Source organism: Haliotis rubra, unplaced genomic scaffold, assembly GCF_003918875.1.
Source record: "Haliotis rubra isolate DU_JTF1 unplaced genomic scaffold, ASM391887v1 Scf147, whole genome shotgun sequence".
NCBI lineage: Eukaryota > Metazoa > Mollusca > Gastropoda > Lepetellida > Haliotidae > Haliotis > Haliotis rubra.
Window position 1 is genome coordinate 335,099 of NW_025765414.1, and position 21,495 is coordinate 356,593.

Sequence of the window (21,495 nt, forward strand, 5' to 3'; positions counted from 1 at the left end):
TGTCTGTGCTAATCAGACTGGAACTGAAAAGTTGTCCCTACTAGTGATATGGAAATCATTAGATAAACAAATGCTTAGGCGGAGGAATTAGGACTGGATCATCATTTTTTCTACCCTCATAGACATACCTATGTCTCGAATACAGCGATAAGTCGAATTTATTACTTGGTCCCCAGCGATTCGAGACATTGGGATTTGACTGCAGTTCATGATCCCCCAATGACTGGACCTCTACTCTGTCTACTGGCTCAGCTGATTGACTGGCACTCGATTGTGGTGACATGTTTTTGCATGGATTATTAACAAAATAGCTTCCTGAACATAATTTAGAAGCAGACTGTGACTGAAGTCCTAACTTTGTATATTGGGTGAGAAAATTGTAACTTTTTCCTAACCCAATAGTCACTGAACGATATTATTGCTAACATAATTTTCATATCGATGATCACTAACAATTTCTGTCAACAATATTTTCAATTATTGATGATTTTAGCCAGCCCTACAGTAAGTCACTGATAAATATGCAAATGTTCCTGCAATGAGCCTATTGCAGGTGCTTGTTCTGAGTGACAGAGCTTGGTTTTACGCCACTTTTAGCAATATTCCAGCAATTTCACGGAGACACCAGAAATGGGCTTCACACATTGTAACCATGTGGGGAATTGAACTCTGGTCTTCGGCATGACGAAGGAACACTTTAACCACTAGGCTACCCCACCTGCTCCTTATTTTGAACACTGGTATGTGAGCAATGATGCAACCTTGATAATATTTGTAAACAAACCACTCTCATTATATACACAACTTCCTAACCAGGAAACTGATGAAGACCCGGGTTAGAATTTCCACAACCTATGCTTGTCAAGAGAGGCGACTAACGGTATCGGGTGGTCAGACTCGCTGACTTGGTTGACACATCATTGTATCCCAATCACCTAGATCGAGGCTCGTGATATTGATCACTGGATTGTCTGGTCCAAATTTGATTATTTACAGAAAGCCATCATACAGCTAGAATATTGTTGAATGTGGTGTTAAACAACCAAAACAAAATCCAGACCAGGAAATTATTCCAGAAAGTACAACTGAAAGTAATTGTGAAATGTGCAACGATCAAGTGTGTGTCATTGAGAGTATGAGGGATTGTATCAGGAGCATTTCAGTGAGTGAGTGAGATTAGTTTTACACCCGCACTCAGCAATATTCCAGCTGTATGGCGGCGGTCTGTAAATAATCGAGTCTGGACCAGACAATCCAGTGATCAACAGCATGAGCATCGATCTGTGCAATTGGGAACCGATGACGTGTGTCAACCAAGTCAGCGAGCCTGACCACCTGATCCCATTAGTCGCCTCTTACGACAAGCATGGGTTACTGAAGGCCAATATTCTAACCCGGACGTTCACAGGTCAGTATCATTTCAGAGATACTGCAATGCCAACTGGTTGTTGAAGGCATATACATACAAGAGACAGAAATTATGGACACTCAATATCCCGCTTTTTTCACATAAAATACTAGCCACAGTTGAACCAATATCTGATATGAAAATGTGTCTCTCAGTAATAAAGAAGTTGTTCATCCATATCTTGTTATCCTGCATCAATATTTGATCATTACATAGCTTCAATTACTATCTATACTGGCTATAGATGGTTCTTTAACTTATCTATGTCTTTGGTAACAAGACCAATCTGCGTGGTCCAGCAATCAGAGAAAATGTTGGTCCATAACACTAAGATTCACTGACAGCAGTGTTACAAACTCCCGCCTGACCGACCGCCCGGGACGGACTGTTTTGCGACCGGACGGTCAGTTTAAACAGTTGCAAGCCCGATGGTCTGGCTGTTAAATCAGTGTAATTTTGTAATGTATATAATGAATAAAGCCTTGACTGAAAAACATTTGAAAACATGTGTTATTGTGACAATAACCTGACATTAAACAGTTCCCTCCTCTTATTAACGTAACCTTCTTTTTTATTTTTCTTAATCCAGAAAATTCGGGACTGGCAACTTTCCACCCGGTCTGGTAACTTTCGAGAGTTACCAGACCTGGCCCCGATTTCTCGAAACAAACTTAAGTTTTTACTCAAATTTCAAACTGAGTTTGACAATTTGAAACAGCTGAATTTTTAACTCAAGTGCATTTTTTAAATAAAAAAAGCCCAAACAACTTAAGTAATCTATCCACCAAACTACTAAGTCTACTAAGTTTCAGTTTAATATTGATTTCAGTTTATTCTGGGAAATGCATGTTCCTGCGTTTTCTCAAATTTGAGTAAAAACTCAGACTTAAGTCAAAACTCAGACTTAAGTTTGTTTCGAGAAATCGGGGCCAGGCCCCGGGGTCATGAAAGTGACTTAAGTCTAAAATTTGCTTAAGTCTGTCATTTTGATCTTAAGTCCAAAAAATTGTCTTAAATCGGGGATCACGTACATTTTTTAGTCTTAAAAGTTAAGACTGAGATCATTTTTTGTCTTAAATCCTGAGACTGCTACCTAGCAGTCTTAAGTCCTTTTTGATGCCGATTTCTTTTTTTAGGCGCACAATTTCATAATGTTTGAAAAGTGAACGTTGTGCGTGATTTGCGCTCTCGTGGTCCTGGATCTGCGTACAGCTATAAAATTACACAGAACTGTGGAATATTAAATTTCCTATCCGTTGGTATAAGTATAAATGCAAATACCTCGGCGGTTTGAGAAATTAACACTGCTAAATGATGTCCAAAATTTTGCTATGCATTCAAAAACAGTAAATTTCTCCACTTTTGATCGTGCACCGGTAAAAGCACTGAGCCACGATTTTTTAATTTGGCATCTTTACAGAAAGTGTGGCGAATAAATTACAGCCTGATATCTGAACGACATAAGTATATATGAAATGGGTTTATTTGCTTATGCATAACGTTATACGCTCACCATTAAAAATGACTCGCAATAAATGTCAAACATGGATTTTCTTCTATGACGTCAAAGGACGACAGAGGTCATAAGCGTATAAAGATAAGGGGGCATAACGCCGCTATGCTTAACACTAGGTCAATGTAACTCATATCACTTGGAGAGAATTCGATTGTGGATACACGGGACGCTATATTTTCCTTATGTTTTGTTCACCGTGAACCAAACTACATGTATTCAATACAAAGTTCCCCAATGTGGCGGAGACGTTTTAGTAGTTTCACAAGTTATAAGAAAAGATGGCAATGTACTACATGAGAAAGCACGTAAAAGCGATTTGGATGGCCCTATCCGATATGTAAAGTAGTTCTTAAATTCACATATTCTCCTGTTTGTGTAGATGTATTTTGACTGATTTTGCATCATTACTTACTGAGTACTAGCCATAACTTCAAATATAATGAAATTACTGAAAAGATTACAAAATTGTAGTTGAAGTCATTGCTTGTTTTATGTATTTTGCGACGTCGGAAAAAAATGACACTGGTCAGCTGATCAGTATATATCTCACATAATTTCCATGAATTGTGTAAAAGGTTTCGGTTTCTATGTCTGAATTTAACACTCTTGTGACAGAATTTAAAATGACTGATTTTACCATGTAAATAATGTCCTGAGTAGATCCATAATTAGACGGTTTGACTTTGTTTCTTAATATGAACAACACACGCACCTGTTTGGCATCAATTTGACGTAAATTAAAAAGAATATTTCACAACCCCTGGCCCCGGGGTCATGAAAGTTAAATCGCTATTCATAACCTGTTCATTTGCAACTGTCATATTGGTCCGAATGGCGAATATTGCACATGATACATGAACTATTTAAGTACATGTTGCAGTTACGCCTTCGTTTGTTCTTTTAACACGTGCTTAAGGGTTTAAAATATGGTGTACTACACTCAGTATATCAATTTCTTATGTAAATATTATTCAAAGAAACAAAACCCTTGAAAGAATGAAAACCGTATACCCTATATCCAAGGATATGATATAGAACAAGGCTAAATGTAGATAATGAATAGTTTCATGAAAAAATATCTGAAAGATACTCAAAATATACACTGAAAGTGTAATCGGTGGAACATGGCGATTGTGTTTACTCTTATTCGACCGACCTTCACCTCAAAGAAATTGCCAAATATGTAACAACAATGTTGGCGTATATGACATCACAACCGTTGACCGATTTCTTACAAAATGAAACCGGGTGACATGGGTATACAGGATTTGGCGAGGACCTTTCCTTTGATTCGGGGATCGTTTGCACATAAATGTGTGATGTGAGTAATCAGAATGATTCTGACTATCTGTGTATGTTTTATCGTTTTCATTGTAAGTAAGAGAAGAAGCCAGATATGCCGATCATTACCGTTGTTGTTCTGCGAGATTTTCCGTCAGTCATGGCGTTACGCTGCACAGAAACTTTGACAATTTCGTATAAACATATCACATTACTGTATTGTATCTATTATTTTTTGCTACGATACTATTTCCATGTATGTTCTAAAAGTATTGAGCCTATGCATGCTACGAATAGACGAATGGGTGTCTGAAATTTGAGAAAATGCAGTACACAGTGTAAAGTCTCAATGTTTCTTTGTTTACATTTCAACAAGTGCTGTCTTTCGCACACAGCGTTCGTTTCATATCACCTAGACACTTGGTTTTAGTGACAAGGACCATTTCTTATTTGATACTAAAATGTATGAGGAATTCAGTGATGTATTTGTCACAGCTGAATAGGAAATATCATTGATGTAATAGCGTCTCAATACCGGCCTTCGCTAAACGTGATTTTGAAAACACTATCAATGCAATATGGCAGAAAAGCATTTAAGTTAGGCTTAAGTGTTGGTGTATTTAGAAAATATCCCAACCTTAAAGACACTAAAAGTCACCGCTGGCAGGGATAAAAGCGTCCAGTTGACTTGTTTGGAACATTTCAGCAGGTGCCTGCTACTAAACTATTCTCCTCAATTATTTAAGAGTGACCGGACATGATTACATCATTCTAAAATTGCCATGGTAACTGTCTTAGTCTTAGTCTTAGCTAAGATTTGGCTGAGACAGTTTCATGATCCAGTCTTATCTAAAATCTTAGCTAAGCAAAAAAAATTAGACTTAAGATTTTTTTGTGCTAAGCTAATTTTAGACTTAAGATTTTTTCATGATCCCGGGCACAGTTGTCTGGCTGAAATTTTGGGGAGTTTACAACACTGCTGACAGTGATGTGATCTGTGAATCTGTGTTACAATTAGTCTTCAGGAGCCCATGTTTGTCGTAAGAGTGAGTGAGTGAGTTTAGTTTTACGCCGCATTCAGCAATATTCCAGCTACATGGCGGCGGTCTGTAAATGTAAATAATCGAGTCTGGACCAGACAATCCAGTGATCAACATCATACAGCTGGAATATAGCTGAGTGCGGTGTCAAACAAACAAACTAGCAAGCAAACAGTGATGTGAAAAGCCCAGTTTGGCTTTGTGGTATTAAAGCTTCACAGACTACCGACCCACAGTGACTTAAAATACACCTGTCTCCTGCATGATTTCCCAGGAATTCACCATCACCACCAACAACTGTATAATTTTGCCTTACCATAAAAACCAGATAAAAACCATTACACCATTAACTTCTGAAAGGCTAATAATTTGCAAATTAAAATATTGCAAGATATTTTATGTAAAATTGAAGACTTTTATTTCCTCGTCATAGAATGGAGTTATTGTTCCACGAATATCAATGCAACATTAATCCATTCATGACATATAGTTTAACAGCACTATCAATTTAGGGTCCCAATGAATCCAGCTCACAGTCAGCTGGAGATGCACAAAGGGTTTCCATAGCAAGAAGCTTGAGTTACAACATAATGTTTTCCACAGCTGGTTTAACAATATCTTGGCATTTTATATGCTGCTATCAACAATGCTTCAGATATTATTCAGTCACTGAGTATTCCTCATATGTTATCATTTAGGGTGTCCACAGTTTCGTCAGTGGTCAGTTTTGGTGTCCACAGTTTTGTCAGTGGTCAGTTTTGGTGTCCACAGTTTCGTCAGTGGTCAGTTTTGGTGTCCACAGTTTCGTCAGTGGTCAGTTTTGGTGTCCACAGTTTCGTTAGTGGTCAGTTTTGGTCCACAGTTTTGGTGTCAGTTTTGGTGTCCACAGTTTAGATCAGTGGTCAGTTTTGGTGTCTACTGTTTGATCAGTGGTCAGTTTTTGGTGTCCACAGTTTCAGTCAGTGGTCATTTTGGTGTCCACAGTTTAGATCAGTGGGTCAGTTTTGGTGTCCACAGTTTTGTCAGTGGTCAGTTTGGTGTCCACAGTTTTGTCAGTGGTCAGTTTTGGTGTCCACAGTTTTGTCAGTGGTCAGTTTGGTGTCCACAGTTTGTCAGTGGTCAGTTTTGGTGTCCACAGTTTAGATCAGTGGTCAGTTTTGGTGTCCACAGTTTAGATCAGTGGTCAGTTTGGTGTCCACAGTTTAGATCAGTGGTCAGTTTTGGTGTCCACAGTTTTGTCAGTGGTCAGTTCAGTTTAGTCAGTGGTCAGTTTTGGTGTCCACAGTTTCGTCAGTGGTCAGTTTTGGTGTCCACAGTTTTGTCAGTGGTCAGTTTTGGTGTCCACAGTTTCGTCAGTGGTCAGTTTTGGTGTCCACAGTTTTGTCAGTGGTCAGTTTTGGTGTCCACAGTTTTGTCAGTGGTCAGTTTTGGTGTCCACAGTTTTGTCAGTGGTCAGTTTTGGTGTCCACAGTTTTGTCAGTGGTCAGTTTTGGTGTCCACAGTTTCGTCAGTGGTCAGTTTTGGTGTCCAAAGTTTTGTCCTACTGATCGATTTGGGTGATGCGAGTTTTGTCGTTGCTGTTGGATTTGGTGTCCAAAGTTTTGTCCTACTGATCGATTTGGGTGCTGCGAGTTTTGTCCTACTGATCGATTTGGTGTTGATCATTTTGCCCTTGTGGTTGTTTTGGGTGTCCACAGTTTTGTCCTAGTGGTCAAGTTTGGTGCTGAGAGTTTTGTCCTCGCTGTTGTTTTTGGTGTCCAAAGTTTTGTCCTTGTGGACGATTTTGGTGTTGATAGTTTTGCAGCATTAAATGAAACACCGAGGACAAGTCAGGTTGGTCTAAGTTAACGCTCATCACGTACTGCATGTGCATTTGTTTCACTGTTCCAACTACTGCGCTTATCCTCTTGTAATACAAACCAATAATAGCGATTTAAATCTATGATTGTTTGTTAAACAATGTTATCCTAAGTTGAATAAAATTCTGAGATTTAAATGTTCAATTGGCAAGGTAAAATTGTGAGGATTCGCAATCTTAATTTCACTTTATTTGATATACAGGGCTCCAGATAATTTTTCAACATCAGGAGTACGTACTCCTTATTTTTTCAATCAGTATTGGAAAACCTTAAGAGTACATTTAGATTACTGAATGGAATTTAATGGAGTATCAGTAATCGTGTGTTTCGTTTCATATATGCACCACAACATTACTACTCTTGTGTAAACAGGTCAATAAACAATTAATCAATAATGTTTCAGATAAATACGTCTGTAAATGATTCTAAGACCGTACACCATTGCTGTGGTATCTGCTACGTTTTCTAAATTATTTCCTACCGTATCGTGCATATTTTTATCCGTACATACGCCGATACGGCCCTTATCTGGAGCCCTGATATACTCTGAACCTTCTAGCACCAGACAAGGCTATTTCAGTTGTATACTCCCTGGGTCTCTTAGAATGAAAACTGAGAGCATACTGCTCCATTGACCATGCATATATACCTGGTGATTGGAAGCTGGAGCCATATATGCCATTTTATTATTGTCATTATTATTGCCATAATTGTTTCTGTTGGCATCATCATCATCATCATCATCATCATCGTGATTGTTTTTTACAGACATTGAGGTATGCAAGCTGTAATGGAAACACTGGGTAAAAACTGTTGTAACATACGATATATTTGGGATTCACTTGCTCAGTAAAGTACAGATTCTAGTACTTTTGTTGGGATTCAAACCCACACCCTCAGAGTCAGGCATCATATGAAGCACAGAAAGTCAGATGCCTAACCCACAAAGCTACCACAGCTTCCTCAAGGGGTCTGACTTTGTGTGCTGGAAATTAGGTGCCTGATTCTGACAGTGTGGGTTCAAATCCTGGATGGAAACATTGTGTAAAGAATACAAAAGAAGTTGTTATACATAAAACGTATCATGTATTCCCCTTTGTATAAATTAAGAAATGTGAAATATGCTCAAAGAAACATGGACAATCATGTTATTTTGGGGACTTAGTCCTGCAGACACTGAAACAAATACATCCAATAATAATAACACTGACTGACTGAGTTTGGTTTTACGCCGCTTTTAGCAATATTCCAGCAACATCACGGCTGGGGACACCACCATGTGGGGAATCGAACCCGGGTCCTCGGCGTGACGAGCCAACGCTTTAACCATTAGGCTACCCCACCGCCCCCAATAATAATAATAAATAATAAGAGTACTTTTATAGTGCCTCATCTACATCACTCAGGGACATGCTCTGCGCATAACATATATACAGGTTCTATGTACAGTCCATACAAGCAATCATATATAGCAAGTCCAGATTACTGCAAAACCTGTACCTATTTTCATTTTCTTTCTATCAGTATAGCAACAGGAATTTAGGTTGACCTGCTGAGAAGCTGACATTTGAACCCAGATGATGCTAGTGACTAGGGCTAGCTATCGATAAAGATCATAGAGAACGATTATCGTTAAATGAATATCGATTGATTATCGATCATATATCAGAGAAGTAACTTTAAGCAAAACTGACTATATAATCTGAAAGAAATCAACATATTTCACATCAGTAGTGGTGGTAGTGGTGGTGAAATTGGGTTTTACGTCGTGCTTGAGAATATTTCGCTCATATGACAAAGTGCATGCGTGTGTATGTGTATGTGCGGCTGCTTGTACTAGCCCAGACTTAAGCTGGTTTTATAGTGCTAGCCCACTGAGATACCATGCCACAGTGAAGCATGAATACCCCACTCAGACACATTATACTGACTCCCGAGCAGACCAGTCCTTGATGTACCCATTAATGCCGAGCGCGAGGCAGGGACCAACAAGTACCACATTTTAACGTCTTTTGGTATGACGCAGTCGGGGATCAAACCCGCGACCTTCCGCACTCCGGGCGGACCTCTAACCACTACACCACGAAGGCGGTCACATCAGTAGTGAGTGGCAACATATGTACCAACAAAACATACTGTAGGAGCAGCCAATGAATAAGACCAATGTATTGTGTGTGTATTTCATCACAACAATTCATGTATGATATCATAGACTACACAATTTTCATATCAATAATCATTAATAATGATTTCAGTGATGATATTTCCAATTATCAATCTTTTAGCCAGTCCTACTAAAGACAACAAATGTTCCCTTTTTCATTATTCAAAATACCAACTGTATAAAAATTTAAAAATGTCATGGCTAATATTGTACAATAACACAATTTCCTTTATTTATTCACATTACAAAACTCACTAACTTTGGTATCTAATAATCAATAACAATTATCCAAGCAAATTGTCCAGGCCCCAAATTATCAATACAACCAATGGCAGGCAAGCATGGTATATTTGTTGGTAAACAATGCGCCTACGTGACCTCTCATATTTGCATATTTATTCGTAAATGATCTCAATCGATACGTTATGTATCTGATAGCTCTATCGGTCTGAGAAACCTACCCGCTACAGTATCGTAGCATTTCAAAATCAGTTCCTATTGTAAAACTGACCATATTTTGACTGAATATCGGTATTTAACAACATTCAATAAATCACACATATCACAATGACACACATCAAAACCAATCAATTAACGACAAAAAACGCTTCATACTACTTGAAAGAACACGTGACAGTGCTTATACCATGAATGTATTCCTGTATCCTGGTAATTGCGTCACAAGTCAATAACTGTTCACTATTACCTGGCGAGGACGCTGCTGTTACAGCCAACACGAACGCAGCATAGACTCCCAGTTCACCAGCAGCTCACTGTATTTGTTTTGTTGAACCAACTCAAGTATATCTTAGAGATATCGCCGTTCGAGTCACACTATGTCTGAATATTTCTGCCTCCTACACCGAAATGTCGATTTGAGGTTCTCCGAAACAAACCATTAACGGTTTCCTGGTATCTGGGACCGAGTTACAAGAACCGGGGGATTCCCCGACTTTCGATTCCTGGGGAATACTGGGATACCGTCTATGTATATACATTTGAAAGATGACAGCGCAGAGTCGGGATTAGAAAAACCCATACCAAAGAGAATTGCCCCATGGGAAAGGTTAAATGTCAAGGCTATATTAATGCGGGACTGCGGGGTTTAAATTTTGCACAAGTTTAGATGAATTACTTTGGATGGGGCAAATTAGGAAATTATTGTTGTAGTTTTTTTTTATCTAAACAATAAAATAAAAAATAAATAAATAAATACACGTTTATATGGCGTGTTTTACTCTTCTCATAATGTTATTTCCATCCGAAATATCGAGTCGTGATCGTGTTTTTGTTTTGTGGCTCAATATGAAAGAGTCACACAAAAAAACCACAAACATTCTAAGGCACATTTGTAATAATGATTTTATGGAGATTTTGTGCCTTCCGCTTTATTTTGCGAGTTCTGTCTAATGAAGAAATGCTTCTTATTATTATTAATTATGAATCACTCACATGATTATGGACCGCGTCCGTGGTGTAGTGGTTAGAGCATCCGCCCGGAGAGCGGAAGGTCGCGGGTTCGATCCCCGACCGCGTCATACCAAAAGACGTTAAAATATGGTACTTGTTGGTCCCTGCCTGGCGCTCGGCATTATTGGGTACAACAAGGACTGGTCTGCTCGGAGTCAGTATAATGTGTCTGAGTGGGGTATTCATGCTTCACTGCGACGTGGTATCTCAGTGGGCTAGCACTATAAAACCAGCTTAAGTCTGGGCTAGTACAAGCAGCCGCACATACACGCATGCACGTCGTCATATGAGCGAAATATTCTCAAGCACGACGTTAAACCCAATTTCACATCACATGATTATGATTTTCGCATTATACTGATTACAGTACCAGGGTTCAATCACATATTTTCCATGCGAAATACGAACAATCATGACAGTTCCTTGGAATCTTTAAGGCACCAATAAATACAGAATTGTAAAAGAGTACTAATACCAATATTATGAAACGAATGAACAACTGTATCAGACCACAGGCAAACTGTAGCACATTTCTGTCTGCTGCGCAACCCTATTTGCGCTACAGTTTGCCCTGGGTTCAGACCTTATTTAGTCTCCCTGATCAGACTAACGAAAGCAAGAGTTCTAATACCCGTTTGGTAAAATCAGCATGAGACCTCATGCTGATTCAATAACTAGACTCAATAACAATAATTATAGCTAAAACACATGGACTTATCATGAAACCGCCCTCCTTTTATCAGAAATTTGAGGGCCGCTGAAAAAGGTATTGGACCGCTCAACCTTAACGACGGGCCACTATCAGTTCTGTTGTCAAGTGACGTCATAGTGGGTGCGTCGGTTCTTTCGACATTGGCTTTGGAGTGGCAGATATACTGGGTCAACAAGTCAAAGCAACCCGAATTCCCGCTTTAAATAGCTTAAATATTGGCTTTCTTGCTGGTGCTAACCTTAACAATTGCACTATTAACGTTGTTGTTGGACCAAAACCGAACACTGACATAGTTTGACATGTTGCAGACTATGGTCTTGTCAAAGGCCAAGGTCGAATATCGTCACTTGAATTGTTCGATGACGTAATTGCATTCGGGCAGTCAACCCCGTCAGAAGTTGGTTTTGAGTAAACTTACAGTCAAATTCCTTCATTGTTTCCTTTTTCTTTTCAACACCAATTCCATGTATTTTAGCAATAATAACGGTACTGCTATTTTTGATGGCATTATCATTTGCAGAAGCCCTCGGTCTTTTTCAACTGCCCTCCTTCGTCGGGCAGTTAATGGAAGACCGCGGGCTTCTGCAAATGATAATGCCCTCAAAAATAGCATTACCCTTATATCATTTCCCCAAACGGGCTTCCACGGGATATAACAGTCCTTATAAAATTGCAATTATAATGCGTCGCAGAACATTGTGACGTCATCGGCTAGTATGGCGTCATAATACAATGACGTCACTAATTTCGCAACCACTGAAATCTGGTTTTCTTTTGACACTAAATATATACTGTTTATTGCCGAATACTGTTTACATACTGCAACAGTTTCAAAATTGATTTTGATTTTGAATGATGAATATAATCTTACCTTCATGTCGTTTGACATGAAATACATCAAAACTAGTCAATACTCGTCTTAAACTCATCTTCAAGATATCAAAAGACACATCAGGTTGCCTCTGTTAAATCTTTCAATGAAAAAGTAAAACGAATCTGGCAACATCGTCGATGTGTAACACAATATGACTGTTTCAAATGCAGGACGCGAAGGGATTTCAAAAACGTCTTGAATCATGATTTTAAAGTGTGTGAACGAGTATGGTTTTACGCCGCTTTAGAAATATCGCGGCGGGGGACACCAGAAATTGGCTTCACACATTGTACCCATGTGGGGAATCGAACCCGGGTCTTCAGCGTGATGGGCGAACGCTTAACCACTAGGCTACCCCACCGTCCCTCATGATTAAAAAAACAGATCCCTTGTAACGATCCCGAAAGGAAATTCAATATTTCTATTATATGGTCACTGTTTTAACCAATTGTATTGTGATCTCTATCGAGACATAAAATTCAGACACGTTCGCCAAAATAAAATTCTATTTAAAAAAACCTGTGAGAAAAATATATCTTGTATCATCCATACTCATAAGAGGGAAACTAAGTGAAAGACACACCCAGTGAGAGTGTGCAAGTCGGCTTAGCTATGCCTGAAAGTTACTAGCCAACAAAATAATTCACTAGTCCGAAATTTGAATGTAGACACGGGTTTCGTCATTAAGCTGCTAATATGATGAACATTTTTATCAGACCATAATCTTGCATGATTTAAAAGTGTATTATAACTTAACAAGTCGGAGAGAGTGATGTATTTATAAAATGACCCCTGAGAATTCACTAGCCAGTGACTGGAGATTTACTGGCCCGACTGGATTTTTTACTAGCCACGGGCTAGCGGGTCAGTGGCTATTTCGCACACTGCCCAGTGAACAAAATAGATTAGTTGTTTTGTTTTTTCAATTTTGTTGTTGTAAATACACAGTACTTGAATATCCCTTTAATCCGTTAGTCGCTTTAAAGCGAAATCGTTGGATTGAAGAAACGTCCGGATAAAGCAGAGTGTAATTTGTTTTACGCAGCACTCAATTTCCAGCCAAACACATGTATGAATAGTCTCTCAACTAATTGACTGATATTTGAGGAACGAGCAACGCCGTCGGGATCCTATGACGTGCCACTGACAAAGTAACCCGCGAAGATCCGTTTTAGAATTGGCCTTCAGTAACCCATGCTTGTCGTATAAGAGGCGACTAACGAGATCGGGTGGTCAGGCTCGCTGACTTGGTTGACACATGTCATTCCCAATTGCGTAGATCGATGCTCATGCTGTTGATCAATGGGTTGTCTGGTCCAGATTTGATTATTTACAAACCGCCGCTATATAGCTGGAATATTGCTGAGTGTGGCGTAAAACTAAACTCACTCACTCACACTCACAGACTGCCCCCATATAGCTTGAATATTGCTGAGTGCGGCGTAAAACTAAACTCACTCACTCATTGACAATATTATCAGGTCTGTATTATTATTATTTTGTAGCGCTATAAGCACCCACGTAGTGGTTGGATTTAGCGCTATATAAATTTTCAGTATTATTATTATTATGTCTGACCTATACATTTGGCGTCCATTCCGTATATACTTTAACATCAATAACGTGTCGGAAGGGGATTTCCGAATTAACGGGATCTGACCTAAAACGTTTTCCTGTACTGTTTTGTTTGTTTGTTGTTTAACGAAGCAGTGGAAAAATTCTATTTAAAAAGACCAGACAATCCAGTGATTGATATAGTGACCATCGCGACTAGGATAGGATGTCATGACAACGAAGTCAGGAAGCTTGACCATCCGAGCCACTTAGTAGCCTCTTGATACGCACAGATCATGAACACCTAATTTGATTCGGATCTTCATGGGGGACCACTGTAGCCCTCCTCTCTAGGGAATACTCCCAAACTCGCCTTGTTTTCTCAAAAACTGCGTACTGCCTGCAACGGGAACGTGCTGTAGCGGGAAATCACTTGAAGATGCGATAGGAAGGATGACTTATATTATATATCCGTCGGTGTGACGCGGTAATGCGTCAGCAGGGACGCTATGGCTTAAGTTCATTGTTCATTCAATCCCTTTGTCTTGACCCGTGAAGGTACGGGTTAGAATGAACCTTCAGTAACCCATGCTTGTCGTAAGAGGCGACTAACGGGATCGGGTGGTCACGCTCGCTGTCTTGGTTGACACATGTCATCGGTTCCCAATTGCGCAGATTGATGCTCATGCTGTTGACCACTGGATTGTCTGGTCCAGATTTGATTATTTACAGACCACCGCCATATAGCTGGAATATTGTTGAGTGCGGCGTAAAACTAAACTCACTCACACACATACACACCCTTTGTCTTAACAAAGGTCACAGTTACACAATATTTAGTATACACATTTCGATACAGTGCATATCGTTATTTCATAGTGAATTACTTTTCGATTAAGATACTGTGAGTTAATTGATTAATGAGTAAAGGAAACGTTTTTGGTTATTGTGTGTTTGTAAAACGCCGCGATATTTGATTAAGGCCATATATAACAATATTCTTGTTTCTCATTACCGCCCGACCCAAAATTCGACCCGACCCTCTGATTTAAAAATAAATTTTACACTGGAGAAACTTTGACTCTCAAAATGTGCATGAAATTTTCACACTTCTAAGTTTTGATTTTCTATAGGAGAAAAGCTGTAAATTTACACAGAAATCCAGGGTTTAGTGGACATAAAATAAAAAGTAAAAATATAATTCGCCCGCCCGAGCCATACTTTTTTTTAAAAAGAGATGAGAAACAAGAATATTTTTTTATGTGGCCTAATATGTTCCAGACAATTCAGTGATCGGCATCAAGAGCATCGATCGTCTCCGCGATACTTTTATATGCATAAAAAGTCAAGGATCCTGATAAACTGTCTCGTTTGTCTCTTACCAGTAACCCCCAGTTACACAGTTACACACTATATAGTATATAATCTGCTATGCTCCTTTGCTCATTGTTGAAAAAGGCGGTAGGGTAGCCTAGTAGTTAAAGCGTTCGCTCGTCACGTCGAAGACACGGGTTCGATTCCCCACATGGTTACAATGTGTGAAGCCCATATCTGTTGTCCCCCGCCGTGATATTGAAATATTGCTAAAAGCGGCATAAAACTGAACTCACTTACTCAGTCATTGTTGAAAGATATTTCCATTCAGATACTGGGGGTTAATTTATTAACGAGTTCTCGGGATATTTCCTAAATGAATAGATGAATAACGCACTCGCTGTCGGAAATATTGCTTACTCTGCATAAATACATTATTCATGAAATACATTGTCAGAAATATAATCCACGCTGACGGAACTATGTTTTACTCACTATTACTGCTCTCCATTCATGTCTACTTTCGATCAATGTGGCACTCTTGTATCGACTTTTTACAGAAGACTTTAACACGTTACACAGTGAGTGAGTGAGTGAGCATCGATCTATTGGGAACCGATGACATGTGCCAACCAAGTCAGCGAGCCTGACCACCCGATCCCGTTAGTCGCCTCTTATACGACAAGCATATATGGGTTACTGAAGGTTAATTCTAACCAGGACCTTCACGGGTTCAGGCCATGAGATAAACATGATGATGTTGATGATGATGATGTTGGTGAATCTGAAGGTAATGACACCTATAATTAATCTTCTGACGAATGATAATAATTTTAATCATATTTAACTATTAGCTGTTCAGCACTTGCATTTTGTAAGCATTGAGATTTAATTTACTTAAAGCTGAGCATTGTTGAATATACACGGGGATTGCTTCTAAGAAGAGGTATGTTTTCAACTGTCTTCAGAAAGTTGTTGACCTTTGGCGTACTAAGTTTGATCAAAACAGCATTCCACAGTGTACACAACTTAGGAGCATTGACAAAAACTTCATCACCCTGTCGTGGTTTTGATTTGGGGACTGAGTAAGTGAGTGAGTTTAGTTTTATGCCGCTTTGGCAACATTCCAGCAATATCACGGTGGGGGACACCAGAAATGGGCTTCACACATTGTACCCATGTGGGGAATCGAACCCGGGTCTTTGGCGTGACGAGCGAACGCTTTAACCATTAGCCCCCACCGCCCCGATTTTGGAACTGATAGATGGCATTAATCTGGAATCTGTCTTCAGATTTTCTGTTGTATATCACCAAAACACATGTGCATAGACGTATTTCATGGGGGATGGAATGGACTCATCGAACTATCGATGCATGCAAAAATCGATGACTCGAAATGCAGGACATGGATACTTGACTAACAGCAACAGTTTACATGGACACGACACAACGTTATATATTGTCCCAACTGACATATTAAATTGGAATATAAATGCTGATTATATTTATTTCATAATTCGTTTTAAATGCTACATTGTTTGACGAACAATTATATATTTTAGTATGTACCCATGGATTAACATCGAACAGCCTCCGTGAACATAAGGTTACGTCCGGGTTAGAGTTAATTTGCAGCATCCTATGTTTGACATAAGATACGATCATTTTTGTTAAGACGGGATCGGGTGATCAGAGCTATCGTAAGGCTTTCCCCAAATTTTCCCCATGTTTCCCCAATATGTAAAATCAAGACAATATGTAAAAACTACCGCAATATGTAAAAGCTTAACGCAAAACGTAAAAACTAACGCAATAGGTAAAAAATTAACGCCAAATGTAAAAAATGTCTTTAACGCAATACGTAAACACCTAACGCAAAATGTAAAACCAATTTTTAACGCAATTTGTAAAAGATTAACGGAATCTGTAAAATACAGCTTTTTTGTTGTTTTTATGTCTTGGTGACTGAAACTTTTTTCGTAACTTCACTTTATTGTCTTTCAAAATAGCTAAGATATTGCAATATTTCTGTCAAAATTAACCTCATTTCTAATTTAACTGAAATCTGATCTATATGGTCAGGTAAAGCCGATAATTGTATGATATAGAGATACTTTATATCATATTCTATATTCGACAGTATCAAAAGAAATCATAGTATTCTTCATAGTTATTTTTTATATAAATGGTCAGATGGGTTGTATTATTCATCATGTCCCATTCAAGGTTTTACCTTTTGGCCTTTTGTTATCCCACAACTCGCATTTAGCTTTAAGTTGGGGATAAAAAAATACCTTCCATCAGTCAGTCTGTCCGTTCAAAGAACTGGTTTGGGCGATATCTCAAGAAGTGGTTAATCAATGTTTAATGATATTTGGCACTGTAACAAAGGTTCCACTTGAAATTCTGCATACATCAGTTTTTTGTATTCTTTTTCTTTTCGTTGTTTTTGTTGAGAGACCAGTTTGTTCAGGCTTGTCTTTTTTAGTGGGGAATTAATAGCAAATTATTTTCCTTTTTTGGAGACCGCCTCCGTGGTGTATTGGTTAGAGCGTCCGCCCGGAGAGCGGAAGGTCGCGGGTTCGATCACCGACCGCGTCATGCCAAAAGACTTTAAAATATGGTACTTGTTGGTCCCTGCCTGGCGCTCGGCATTAATGGGTACAACAAGGACTGGTCGGCTCGGAGTCAGTATAATGTGTCTGAGTGGGGTATTCATGCTTCACTGCGGCATGGTATCTCAGTGGGCTAGCACTATAAAACCAGCTTAAATCTGAGCTAGTACAAGCAGCCGCACATACACATATACACGCATGCACGTCGTCATATGAGCGAACTATTCTCAAGCACGACGTAAAACCCAATTTCACCTCACCTCACCTTTTTTGGAATTTATGTATCAGTTACTTTTTGCACCACAACTTAAGCGTACGCTTACTAAATTTAGATGTAACGCTCACAACTTCAAAGTCCAAGCGGCACGATAAATTCTGTATGCTACTTCCCACAGAAAATATTGACTTGTTGTTTAAGGTAGCCATTGTGTTGTACCACATACTTATATTGAGAGAGAAAATGTAAATTGTGAATGGGTGTTTATGGATTTATTGATGTTCCTATAAATCGCGTATTTACATGTTGCGCATAAATGCACTGTTTTTATTTTACACATATTATTTTACACTTATACAAATAAATCTGTCTGTCTGTCTGTTACTTTTGTGGTAGGCAGACAAATAGTGTGTTTTTTAATCTCGCCTCAAATTGTATTGATTAAATGCAACAAATCATGATAAAATGTTTGAGACATCCCATAGGGATTACTTGATTTTAGAGACTGACTGACTGAGTTTTGGTTTTACGCCGCTTTTAGCAATATTCCAGCAACATCACGGCGGGGGACACCAGAAATGGGCTTCACACATTGTACCAATGTGGGGATTCGAACCCGGGTCTTCGGCGTGACGAGCCAACGCTTTAACCATTAGGCTATCCCCTGATTTTAGAGAAAATGTCATATTTATCATGATGTATTTACATGTAGTATATTACTCCAAAACGTGAAAATTTCTGTTTAAGTATAAATGTGTCGCTGTACACAAATATCTTTGATTTGGAAATGGTAAATCCATCTTGCAGTTTTAGGTATAATGGACATGCAAGATGCATCGCAGTGATTCGGGTATTTGCATTCCAATCACATCTGATTTCCTTCAATCAAGTCACAGGTAATATTGCTGCCAATGAAATCGAGTAATACCAGAGACATTTGAGATTGGATCCCGATGTTGATCGCTCAAATTTAATGAAATAAAGTTATTGTATTTGATGCAATTTAAGTAATATGTAATATTGATGTAAACGGGTAACATGACTTGTTCAATCCATCAAACATGCCAATGCCAAGATCAATGATACCTGAATAGAATTGCAAAATCACAAACCACGCCTAAGAAATTATAATCGTAATTCACCATTTAATCACATAGATTGCCATTCGCTGTGTATTCTGTGACATTCATGTGATTATTTGACGTAGTACCAAACATTAGTATAAATGGAACCAGTTATTCTATTGCTTACTAAATGGAGACATCTCTGTGTAATTAACGTCTTCAATATCTGAAAAATTGCTGAAGGGGTGTTTAACCATATTTACTCACTCACTCACTCACGGGACATATGGTGATCACCTGGTTCTCACGGTTGTATCAGGAATCTTATGATAGAGGTCAGAATCTTTGATGTAAACGGAACAGTGACACAAGTTCATCCAAAAGAGATTCTACCCGGACAGAGTCCAGTTATATATCTTGGCTACTTTCATGAAAATGAAGGGAAACACTACATGACCCTAAATCCACCTGATCAAATTAAGAGTGTAACAGGTACAATGGGCAAAGAGAGAGAGAGTCATTTAATAAATGTACACATTGGTTTACTTGAAGTTGTTTCCAACCCGCAAATGAAGCTATGACATCTAGGTACTATTCTAGTATTCCCTTTAACCGCCCATCGTTGTTTCATGTACATAGTCAAATCATAACTTTTGGCGCTCTCTCCTAGATCAGTTGCTAGGTCCGAAGTCCAATGGTCAGAGCTACCATCTCGATGCCAAGTACCAATTGCAATTAATTCCAACCCCCATACACAATGAATTAAAATTGGAAACATTACTACAACATGCATGTTATTTCAAACCAAATTAAGAAGGATCAATAAGTGGTTTTCTTTAAAACCCAAATTCGGTAATCACAGATTATCAACAACGGAATGGACAGTTTCAAGGAAAGGTCCATCCTTCTTGAATAAGACATAATTAATATAATCAAAAATACAATTTATGAAAACAAGTTTGAAGAATATAATTATTCCTTTAAAACTTTCGAAAATAGACTATAAGATCGATTAAAATATATCTATATACAAGGAAATTATATGTTTATCGACTCTGCTTACATGTATACTGAACGAGGTAAAATTTTGCATAAAAATGTAATATGAAGTTTATTTTGTAAGAAACATTGCGATATCTTAGTTTTTGTAAATAAAGTCAATTTTTGCCAAATTTGTGACTAAAATGGATTTCGATTGCCACCCCTAATATTCACACCTAAAACTGGATTTTACATTTTGCGTTAATTTTTTACATATTAAGTTAAAAAGTGTTTTTACATTTTGCGTTAGGTGTTGTACTTTTTGCGTTAAAGACATCTTTTACATATTGCGTTAATATTTTACATATTGCGTTATTTTTTACGTTTTGCGGTAAGTTTTTACATATTGCGTTAGTTTTTACATATTGTCTTGATTTTACATATTGGGGTTGTACAGGGCCGCCTTTTTATTTCGGTGTTCCCCGCCGCTTAATTAAATTTTTTGTCTCTGTCCTTGCTCGATTATTTACAGACCGCCGCCATATAGCTGGAATATTGCTGAGTGCGGCGTAAAACTCAACTCACTCTGTCCTTAACCAAATAGGTTAATATTGATATTTCTTTTAAACATATATTTAAGAAGCAAAGTTGACCACAGATTAATGTAAAGATAATTTTCAAGCGTTCTAAATTAAGATAAATATGTATTTATTTCCACTGCACGCGATTTTGCTGATTAAGGATGAAGATGAAAACGGGTGGCCGTATGTATCCCTGATACAAATTTACACTTAATATTCTTCAGCATATGTGATCCGACGACAAATACGACATGATTCACATCCGAAGACTAACACAGGCTAACGACAGCCTTCTGAAATAACAATTGTGATGATTTCGTGTGCCAGGAGCATAAGAAAAGAAACTTGACCGAAATCAGGGTCCTTGGTCACGACACTGTCCTATGAATTTCGAAACGAATCAACGAAAATTTGGGAAAAGATCTGAAAAAGTGACAAAATAAATCGAAGCACCGAAAGAAAATTCGCAATTTCGATTTTTTAAATAACTTGAAATAGCTAGAAAATAATCGAACTAAGGAGAAAATATTTGAACTAACGAGAAAAACACCTAATTTATACCGTTACTTAAAACTAAAAGTATTTCAAGTAACGACAAGATATTCGAAAATTTCGAGTTTGGGAGATATAGAGAAGGGATTAATGTGTGTAATATACGAAGTGACGAGAAAATACTCGATTTAACGAGAAAAGAATGGAACAAACGAGAAAAGATGCGAAATTCAGGGTGCCTGAAAAAAAACGTAATTCAAGAAAACATTTGAAATTTCGAGTCTTTAAACTTAACTTAAAACGAGAAAGTACGAAAGGTAAAGAGAAATAAAACCCTCGAATTTTCGAAAACA

At 38.3% G+C, this 21,495-nt stretch overlaps 1 protein-coding gene and 1 long non-coding RNA gene across 5 annotated transcripts in view; one reads left to right on the forward strand and one right to left on the reverse strand.

The window, feature by feature from the left end:
* The window catches only part of LOC124269736 (signal transducer and activator of transcription 5B-like), a 103,179-nt gene that overhangs the window by 54,873 nt on the left and 26,811 nt on the right, over nt 1-21,495 (reverse strand). Inside the window, exon 1 of one of the 4 annotated variants that reach the window (XM_046704764.1) lies at nt 9,975-10,230. The exons of the other annotated variants lie outside the window; for them this stretch is intronic. The gene's annotated coding sequence lies outside the window, so the exon portion shown is untranslated. Of the gene's footprint in view, nt 1-9,974; nt 10,231-21,495 lie in introns of those variants that run through there. 4 annotated transcript variants of the gene reach the window in all.
* On the forward strand, nt 92-16,111 carry LOC124269739. Its single transcript, XR_006896596.1, has 3 exons — nt 92-204; nt 9,739-9,742; nt 16,101-16,111. It is a non-coding gene; the product is annotated as an uncharacterized LOC124269739 (long non-coding RNA).